The following is an 11306-nucleotide window of genomic DNA, read 5'->3' as shown; positions in this document are numbered from 1 at the left end:
TTAGCAAACAAACTGAAGCTGGATGTTGATAAAACATCATGTATGATTTTTTTTTTTAAATATAGGTTTTCCCGGCCAATTTCGCACTTTTGTCAATCCAATTCCTAATTGCTGCATTCAATTTAGCAAAATTTAGCGTAGATGACATGTTCGGTAGTTCAATTCTATGATCTCTTCATTCAAATTCATTTTGGAGCATTCAAATTACCTTTACCCTCATTCTCATTAACACTTTTTCAATTGAAATTCGTAAAACAAACACCATTTCGTTATTCGTTCTTTCAATTTAGAATGATATAGTCACGTGATCACGGACATGCCGCACTCGTTCATTCAAATTCATTTCGGGGCATCCAATTTAACATTTTTTGCAGTCAATTTAGCCCGCATGTTTATACTTTGGTTCTTTCTTTATTTTTTTTCAACATAGTTATTGTTTTGCAGGTGTCATTACATTTCATATTTTCGTTCTTATTTCAGAGATTTTGGCAAAATTTTTTTTTCTTCAATGTGCTTAGTGATTCTTCCAGACCGAAGATATAGTGCATCATGTGGCCACAACCACTGACAACTTATCTTGCCGTTGAGTGCTTTATTCCGAGTGTGTAAGCCAGTTCTAGGAAGTCAAGGTTATGATCATCAAATATTTCTATAATTCTTTTTCTGTCTTCTTGAGAAATACGTCTGTATCTAACTTGCGCTGTCATGACTGTAAGAAGATGAAATTTATCTGTAGTATTGGTACATGTAGGCCTAAAATAAAATGTATGAAAAAAAGGGGCGTTACAGAACAACAAACCCGAGTTATGTATGGTAAAAAATATGATACTTTTACTGCTTAACAGTGCGTGGATGAAACAAAAAATCACATAGAATACGCGTTTAAATGTTATCACCTTTTCAAAAAAGAAATAACATGACGTTAATTTGAATGAACATGTTAGGAACTTGACTGCCCGTACGCGAAATTGAATGACTGAAATACCCCTTTCGGCCAGTGTTGGCAAATTTGAATGACTGAAGAGCACGTGCCAGTTTCAATGCTCGTTTTACGAATATTCGAATGGCACATGTGCAAATTTCATTGATCGAAATGCTAAATTGAACGACCAACTTGCAATTTTGAATGACAGAATGTGCAGTGACGAGGATTTTCGCTAAATTGAATTAACCTTTTATCAAATGGACTGACAAAAGTGCGAAATTGGCCGGGAAAACCTATAAATAAAATGATAGTTGTCACCGATATCAACATTCAAGTGGTCCGCCCAAAGAACATAGAACTATAGACCCAATAGAAGACATTTTGGTGCAGCTGAATATGGGCAATCCAGCCATCTTGTCGGGTGAAAAATGAAAACAAACTTTTTCAGGGGAAATTCAGTCCAAATACAGTGTTTAAATTAGTCTGATTAGAAAGAGTAAAATATTACGAGTTCAAGAGTATAAATCTGATCGAATAAATAAGAAAGAAAGAAAAATAAGAAAGTTATGACATTTTGAAGTTTCGCTATTTTGGGGGGTAACAGTTCTTGAACAGTCAATATGAATATACAGATGGCAAAGCGAGCATGTCATTCCCTCGCAACTTACCATGTAAAAAATTGTAGTTTGTACATAAAATTTTGAAATTGCCAGTTTTTCATTCAAACGTAATTATGCCCGAGGCTCAAATCCTCATATATCTAACTGATCACTATTCTGAAGTTATTCAACCAGGAATAACGTTTTGTTTCAATCTTCAATGACCGAAACGTAGAATTTTCTTCGTTTTTTTTTTTTCGTTTTTTTTTTTTTTTTTTTTTTTTTTTGTCGAGCCCACCGGAGGTGTGGGGAGACTAAGGGATCGCCTGCGGCGTCTGTCCGTCCGTCGGTCGTCCGTCCGTCCGTCCGTCGTCCGTTCGTCCGTCCGTCGTCTGTCCGTAACGCTACAAAAACTTGAATAACTCTCTACTGAGGATTTCAATTTCAATCAAACTTGGAGGGAAGAGTGGTTATACAAAGTTACACATTTTACCAAACATGAAGGGCACCTCAATGTCAAAGGTCACAGGCAGAGGTCAATGAACTTTAGGGCCTAATGATAAGTTTTTAGGGCGCGTTTCGTTTATGGCTCGTAACTTTTGATGTATCTGTCTGTTTGTGACCAAACTTAGATGGTAGATGTCCCTTGGGAAGTTGAAGGTTGTCACAAGGTCAAAGGTCACAGACAGGGGTCAACGAACTTTTAGGGCCCAATGTTAAGTTTTTATGGCGCAGTTTGATTATGGCTCATAACTTTTGATCCCTTTGTCCGTTTGTGACCAAACTTGTATGGTAGATGTCCCTTGGGAAGTTGAAGGTTGCCACAAAGTCAAAGGACACAGACAAGGGTCAACGAACTTTTCGGGCCCAATGTTAAGTTTTTATGGCGCATTTTGATTATGGCTCATAACTTTTGATCCCTTTGTCGTTTGTGACCAAACTTGGATTGTAGATGTCCCTTGGGGAGGTGAAGGTCATCACAAGGTCAAAGGTCACAGACAGGGGTCAACGAACTCTAAGGGCCCAATGTTAAGTTTTTAGGGCACGTTTTGATTGTGGCTCATATAACTTTTGAATCCTTTGTCCGTTTGTGACCAAACTTGGATGGTAGATGTCCCTTGGGGAAGTGAAGGTCATCACAAGGTCAAAGGTCACAGAAAGGGGTCAGCAAATTTTCAGGGCCCAATGTTAAGTTTTTATGGCGCGTTTCGATCATGGCGCATAACTTTTGATCCCTTTGTCCGTTTGTAACCAAACTTGGATGGTAAATGTCCCTTGGGGATTTGAAAATCACCACAAGGTCAAAGGTCATAGGCGGGTCAATGAACTTCCGGGAGTTAGAAAAATATTAATTTCTTGTACGCGAATGGGCGAGACACAATTTGGCACTTGCCTTGTTTTGTTTTGGTTTTTGTACATGATCAATTAAAATTGTAAGGGTATGACACGGTTAGCTCACTCATTTGCATATTCATATCCACTGTACAAGAACTGTTTTGCAGAAATTAGCAAAACTTCAATGGTCATATAGTTCTCATATTCTGTCCGATTTCAGTCAAATTTGTACCGTTGAACTCGTAAAATTTTACTCTTTTTATCAGATAATTTTATTTGCACTGGATTAATATTTTCCTCTTTAATCAACATTTGCAATATCCACATGAACAGTGTAATTGCGCTGCTGATCCATCGCCTACTGAAACGCGCGCTTTACTTTTTGGGATTTAGGCACTTCATACTCGGTATATGTGAAATTATACTCAGGCTAATCGTTGTAGGAAACGAAACTTTGTAACTATAAAACAAAACCAGCGAAGTGAACTTAAGTTCGTAGTTTGGAAAGCTGATCTCTTAAAGCAAAGGAGAAAGCACTAGCACTATGTGACTTTTTTGAAAGAGAACATTATCTCTTTGGTATCGCTGATCATTACATGACTGACAAATTCTGAATGTGATTGAGGTAGAAAAAATATAAAGGCAGCATTACCTAGTCTTAATTTTAATTTCCGAGAGCCAACTTCTAGCTGCACCAGGGGTGGGGTAGTTTTCTAGTCCATAGAGAATTTGATGTCATACGTCCATACACACCTAAACATCACTGGTGCAATGTGCAGTTCTATGAGTACATTACTGTTCATTTTCTGTTTTGTAATCAAACCCGTCATAAGACGGTATCTTGTTCTTCTTGATCATCTACCGCCCATCATACAGCAGGCCTGTCATGAAGTGGTAGATTCAAGTCTAGACCAGCATTTTTTTTAATGAGCGATATTCATCAAGACAGATATACTTGCTGGTATCTACATTGTTTGATGTTTAAAAAAAAACTGCTCCAGTATGTTATTAGTATTAATGCTCCCCCGCTCGGTCTTTTCGCTCCCTATTCAGCTTGAGTGTCCCCCCACAAAATATTGAATATATTCTTGTTCCCCTAAAAGCTGGACTGCCACTTTTCCTATACGTTGATGGCCATGTGTGTGTGTGTGTTTGTGTGAGTGTGTGTGTGTGCGCACGCGCGCACGCGCTCGTGTGTGTTATAATTTGAAGAAATTTAACTTATTGTGATCGCCTCATCCCCCCCCCCCCCCTTTCCGGGTCTGAGTACCTGTCTATCACGCCGTTGGATGTGGGTAACTCAGTAAAAAACAAAACAAAACAAAAACAAAAAACTGCTTCTTTAGCAAATTAAATGAATAATATGAACAATAAATGAATAAATGAATGAATAAAGAAAGAAAAATAGAATAAAATGAAGTTAGTAATAACAATAATGCAATTGACACGACTGATCTAGCTTCTGTAAACATGCATGCAATAAGAAATCTGGAATCTGATTTCATTTTTTTCCTTATATAAACATATTCTTCGACGTTTGCGTTTCCGTATTGCTTCAGGATTTGTCATTCCTTTCAATAAATTTCATGTAAGAATTCATCTTAAATCAGTATCTTCGAATCTATACCCTGCAGGCAATGCTTATTTCTCTTTCTTGGTGTAGTCGATAATTCACTCATTCAATTTGTTGTCATCTATTAACTTTTGTTTAAAAGGGGAATATGGAACGATAAAATCAAACAATATTTATTATATACAATTCAAAATAAACAGGCCCGACAATAGATGAGAACCTTCCATCGAAAGAGAGCGGAGATTAGGAAGATCTAAACCCCATCTGTTTCTGATACAACTTTATAGTTTGGACTCCTTAACTTAGAACCCCCAACTTGGGGAAAAACATTTTGAAACAAATATCCTTCGGAATCTGTTTGCTCGAGATACAATAACATACTATATTCACGTCCTACATTCATCTGAGGGATGAATAGATATATCCATGTCATTGCGGATCTTTTATAGAGTAATCCAATGAGTCATAGTTGTTTCGTCACGTGGAAAGAGCTGTCATCACATGAAGTATAATTACGTATGTTCATTTTGACGGCGCCTGTGAGACATGGAACAATTCATGGAACAGCAAATGCAACACTTTACCATCTGTTTACTGGATTTTGTATCTAAAATCAATGTCTGATATATTGAATTTGTTGCAAAACTTGATTTTCAAATACATATTATTTTTTTACTTTCGTCTATCCATTGTATTTTGAACAAAAAAAATCACAGAAATAAACTGAAATTAAAATCTTAAAAATAAAAAGTATATCGTCCGAATGGATTTCACGAAGCTGACAAACTAGCACATCAATATTTTTTTTTTTACAAAAGACAAGAAGTAAAAATGTGATCTAAGAAAAAAAAAAGAAGACTTTGATATTAGTCTTTCGTGAAGAAGGACTGAGTTATAATATGCTTTACCAAGTCTTTTCCTCTTGCAGTCTATGACATTCTTCGCAAAATTTGTATTGTATTCTGAAGATTAAAAAGATTTTCTTCTAATTGTCATTTTCTTTTCGGACAGCATGGCACCGTGGGGTGGATGATGATATTTGCTGGCAACTCTATAGGTTGATTCGCAGGTGCTGTGTAAGAGGTGGGAATCGCACAACTACTTTACTTATAAGGGGGCTTCAAGGACATTATTTAGTTGTGTTTTTTTATTCTTATTATTTGATATCTTTTTTTTTTACATTCCAAAGTGTTGTTTTTTTTTTACTTCCATGGATCTTAAAGAGGGATCGTCACGCTGACCGAGGGCTATAATGCTTTCTTGTGTCGATGAGGTCAAAGAGGCAACACATTGTTTTTCTTTCTTTTTTTTTTCTTCAGTGTTAAATGTTGTATCTCCTATTTGATCTATGCGCGGCTGAAGTTCACAAATTTTAGTCAGAAACAGTCGTTCTTTTGGCGATGGGTCATCTTTCCATATCATTACTTTTATCTTGAAAGATTTGGCATTGCGGTAGGCCCTTGTGATGCTTTGCTTTGGGGAAAAATGTATGCAACGTGCAATTTCAAGAATAAGTAATCCCACTAAAGGATTAAAGGGAGTTTGTTTCTTCCAATACAGGGATTTTATCTTTTTCCATAAAATAAAGGATTGAAAACCCATAGCCAAATACACTTCCTGATGGGAACATGATGTTCAACAAATGTGTGCCTTCATAATTAATGCTTGCATTTTTACACACAATGTGGCTGGATTTATATCATTAATGTAATCGCTGATGTTAGTTCTTTTGTTTTTCTTTCTTTTTTTGTAAAGCGCCGGGATATATTGACTACGAATGATGGTGGCTATAGGTAAGTTTGCTATTTACATAGACCATATGTAATTCAGAAGAGAAACTGGATAAATGTATGTATATATATATATATATATATATACATATTTATATATATATATTATATATATATATATATATATATATATATATATATATATATATATTATGTATACTACTACATCATTATGACTGGTCATAAAGTAATCGGGATTAAGTCGTTTCAAAATAATTATAATATCTGAAAAAAAAAAGATATGTGCACAATATTTGTGCTTACAGCTCAACAGTTGCATATAACTTTTTGACATTGCTGTAGATGATCATTGTAGTACATAGGTGAGACAGAGATCGTATGTGAATTTAGATTCGACCCTATAAGCTTTTGTTTTCCATAAGGCCAAGTCCTCATGACAGAGTTTATATCTGATGTTTGGTCCAAAGGGGAAGGTTATCCCTATAAAACATTTATGGCTATTCTAATGGTTGACTGTGTCAGTCATTTTATTCTGATGCAAATCTGACTTTGTTTTATCTGCAAAATCAAAATTATAAAAAGTAACAAGCATGCCTACCTTAGTGTGTCTCGATGGATCTCAGCTCCACATGTCTAGATGAGCTCATAGAGTTATAGCATGGGTTTGAGATATCGAAGGGTTATGATATCATGAATGCCCAGTTACAAGCAGCCCATAGTTGTAAGTTGTATGGCGATCAGAATCAGATGAAAAATGACTTCGTTTACTTCCTGCCAAGTTACACTCTATTGTCTTGTGAACAATATATTTGTTGAATTTATGCAACCAATTTCAGCAAATCACAATCGAGTATTTATCAAAATGAGGTATGTCATGACCGATTGTGTTTGTCATTCAAACCTCTACTGGCAGGTGACTACATTTGGGTGGCAGTTATCATTGCTCTCGTCATTTTAATCTGCTGTTGTGCGACGTTTTGCAAGTCTTTTGGATCACGACAGGATGGCGAAAACAGTAGCGGTGCTAATCAAAATCGTGTGCTCCATGTCGAGAGTGTGTACTCGCCCCCGTCACCCGGGATTCGACCCGATGACTTCTCACCACCGCCCATCTATTTAGACTACACCTCATCACCGTTCAATTTTGCCCCCGGAGATGGAAACGAAGGTGACATTGGCTTGACTAACATGGGACAAGATATAATCGATGCCCCACCTTCTTATGATGACGTCATAAAGGCCGATAGCAGTCGATGTCGAAGAGATGGGCAGAATGAGAATAACAATAGGCCTTCAGAAGGACCAGACGCATGACAACGTGATCCACATGATCGCCAAACTTTATAAATACTCACGAATTATTATATACAGTGTATGAATTAAACAATTCCCGACATACCTTTATCTGAAGGGTTGGACATATGGAAATAAATGGTCTTATTACGCTTCGTAATGGGAATCTGCAAGGAAAATACCGCTTCGATGCCTATCTCCATATAGGCGCTGCTGGATACCCGTGAACTGAATGCCTATGCACATTCTGATGACAAGTTCGAAAAAAAAAATGGCCACAAAATGTAGAAGACTGCGCTCTAAGCAATACCATTGTGTTAAACTGCCAATTATGCATCAAATCTTACATTCCTACTTAAGCAACCTGTGTGCATATTAATGATTCTTTGAAGTATGCAAATTACAATGCTTCAATTAGCGGTACAGAACAGAAGATATTATTCTGACGGCCTTGTCATTGTAATGTCAATCTATGTCTGTATCTATTACGTCGATCAATAACAAAGTTAAAGATCACACTGTGGCATGCTTTCGTGTTTTGACCTTACATTTCCGTATTCTCAATTTGTTTATACGATACAAAAGTAGTGTAAGTGTGATCCCTATAGGTGAATGTGATCCACGACTCGTGCAGACTTTTCAAAGTAGCGTTCAACGCAGCGCCGGACGATTCCTGACGCACAATACATTTTACATTTGTGCTATCTCTATTGGCACAAATGTAAAATGTTTCAATCGCTTACTGAGGATGGTTAAGATACACTGATTAGATAGCGTCATAGTCGCTGCATTTTTAGCTCACCTGAGCCAAAGGCTCAAGTGAGCTATTGCGATCGCCCTTCGTCCGGCGTCCGTCGTGCGTCGTGCGTCGTCCGTCGTCCGTCGTCCGTCGTCCGTCGTGCGTCGTGCGTAAACTTTTTACATTTTCATCTTCTTCTTGAAAACCCCATGACCGATTTTCATCAAACTTGGCAGGTAGCATCCCTAGGGGGTTAGGAACTCAATTTGTTAAAATGGGCACCATGCCCCACCCAGGGGGCCCCCAGGGGGGCCCAAACCCCCCAAAATTAAGGAATCTGTAAAAATCTTCTTCTCTAGAACCAGAAGTGATAGAGCTAAGTCAATACTATGAGTTAGTACATTGATGACTGTAGTTTCAAGTTTGTTCATGGCAGAATCAGGGGTGCCCCCCTTGGGACCCAGGGGAGGGGGGTGGGGAAGGGTTCTTATGGGGCCTAAATTGTACATTTTCATCTTCTTCTTGAGAACTCCATGACCCATTTTCACCAAACTTGGCAGGTAGCATCCCTAGGGGGTTAGGAACTCCATTTGTTAAAGTGGGCACCATGACCCACCCAGGGGGCCCCCAGGGGGCCCAAACCCCCCCAAATTAAGGAATCCGCAAAAATCTTCTTCTCTAGAACCAGAAGTGATAGAGCTAGGTTAATACTATGAGTTAGCACATTGATGACTGTAGTTTCAAGTTTGTTCATGGCAGAATCAGGGGTGCCCCCCATGGGACCCAGGGGGGGGGGGGGGGGGGTGAGGAGGGGTCCTAATGGGGCCTAAATTGTACATTTTTATCTTCTTCTTGAGAACCCCATGACCCATTTTCACCAAACTTGGCAGGTAGCATCCCTAGGGGGTTAGGATCTCAATTTGTTAAAATGGGCACCATGCCCCGCCCAGGGGGCCCCCAGGGGGCCCAAACCCCCCAAATGAAGGAATCTTTAAAAATCTTCTCTAGAATCAGAAGTTATAGAGCTGAGATAATACTATGAGTGAGTACATTAATGACTGTAGTTTCAAGTTTGTTCATAGGAGATCCAGGGGTGCCCCTCTTGGGGGTAGGGGGGGTGGTTGGAAGGGTCCAAATGGGGGCCTGAATTGTACATTTTCATCTTCTTCCTGAAAACCTCATTATGGATTTTTGTCAAACTTGGCAGGTAGCATCCCTAGGTGGTCAGGATCTCAATTTATCAAACTGGGCACCATGCCCCACCCAGAGGGCCCCAGGGGGCCCCAATTCCCCCAAATTAAGGAATCTTGAAAAAATTGGGCCCTTATTGTACATTTTCATCTTCCACTTGAGAATGCCTCGTCAAATTTTGGTAGAGCTGTGAATAATTTAGATTAGTGACTGCGTGAAAGGTGAACTTGCGATACTCAGGTGAGCGCTAGACCCGCGGGTCTCTTGTTCATTACAAAGATCGACGATGTAAAGCTCGTTAACTGCCAATCGAAGTGTAAATGCAGATGCCTTCTTTTGCATTGATTAAAATTAGTTCAGTTGGCTGTACGTATAGGCCTATAAAGTGGCGATAGCGTAAATATAGTTTACGTTCAAGTTGTCTTGGACCGATGGTATCAACTACTAGTATAGGACTACTATAACGGCTATGCACTTGTTCCATGGACACGATTAAGCTATTGACGAAGTTTGTCTAAGAAGGATCTCTATTCAATTCAATTCGATTCAATTCATTTATTTTCATTCTTCTTCTTTTTTCTTTTTCAACAAAAAACATAACACAAGATAGATCAAGTTTTACATCATAAACAAAGAACATTTGCCTTAATTAATAAATGGTATCAATAAACATAGGTATCAATAAACAATAAACATCTCTATGTATATAGCAGGCGGAACAAGCGAATTAAGAAACGAACTGAGATTAAAATATTTACCATCATTTTCATACTCACCGCAGGATCCACGGAACCTATTTTAATGTGTGTGGGTGTGTGTGCGTATGTGTGTGACAGTGGTGATGTGTGTATGTGTTTGTGTGTCCCTGCGTGGAGGGGAGTGCATGCACGGATACTCAGGTTGAGGGTCAATGCTTATCGCCTCCCCATCCCCCTGCACTCCCCAGCGGAATCTCCGGGCGAAACCTACGGGAATTTTTTATTTTTTTTGTACTTGTTTTTAAAAGAGTTAAGGGTTGCTGTTTTTTTTCTGTTAGTTAGTTAGTTTTTTTTTTGTTTTTTTTTAAAGCAAAGGGTTTGTGTGAGTGTGTGTGTGTTTGTGTGTGTGTGTGTGTGTGTGTGGCTGCAGCCCCCCCCCCCCCCCCCGTTATGAGCGCTCCTTTATACGAATAATTACCTGTTTTATAGTAGTGTAGAACAACATGGCAGATGCGTAGGTGGTATGAGCTCTATGGGGCCCAGTGCCGTATATTAATATACGGCACTGATGGGGCCTATGCAACAGCGCCCTCTTGAATCCTGAATCGGTTTCCCTTTAAAGAGACTGTACAGTAGGATTAAGGTTGAGGTGGGGATTCATGTTTTGAACATTCCTAAGTGAGATAATGAGAAACCTCTTATGAAATATGAAAGAGCATGTAATTTTAAGAAGGATTCAACGATTGTTTGATGAAAATTGGCTAACAAATGGCTGAGATATTTTTACAAAAAAAGTGATAATAAAAGGCTACAGGCCACGCCTTTTATTAGCATCTCTTTGTATCACCTTGTTTTTGGATATCTCAGCCACTTCATAACCGATTTTCATCAAATAAAATTTTGATACCCTTAGAATTGCATGCTCTTTGACATCTCACAGAGTGGTTTCTGAATATCTCGCAAAAGGTTAAACGCTAATTAATGCTAATATATGCACTATTTGCTATATAGATAAAGCTCCAAAGACGCATTTCTTTTTTTCTTTTTTGGATTTAGATATTCTCTTTGGTGTCATTAGCAAACTTTGACCACGACATTGTTGCAAGCGTGAAAGTATGTTATTTATTGATCTTCATCAATAAACCAAAAATAATCAATCATGCATTTTTATAAAATTTGAATGTAAGCACAGTTTGCATTGA

At 38.3% G+C, this 11306-nt stretch overlaps 1 long non-coding RNA gene across 1 annotated transcript; it reads left to right on the top strand.

Moving 5' to 3' along the window:
• Positions 1-5470: 5470 nt before the first annotated feature.
• Positions 5471-7992, top strand: LOC139732777 (uncharacterized). The gene is made up of 3 exons (XR_011711047.1): positions 5471-5515; positions 6188-6225; positions 7097-7992. It is a non-coding gene; the product is annotated as an uncharacterized lncRNA (long non-coding RNA).
• Positions 7993-11306: the final 3314 nt, after the last annotated feature.

Source organism: Diadema antillarum, unplaced genomic scaffold (assembly GCF_040938485.1).
Source record: "Diadema antillarum isolate AM-2024a unplaced genomic scaffold, OU_Dant_1.0 seq00000447_RagTag, whole genome shotgun sequence".
Classification (NCBI taxonomy): domain Eukaryota; kingdom Metazoa; phylum Echinodermata; class Echinoidea; order Diadematoida; family Diadematidae; genus Diadema; species Diadema antillarum.
This window is presented reverse-complemented; position numbering and strand designations above follow the sequence as displayed.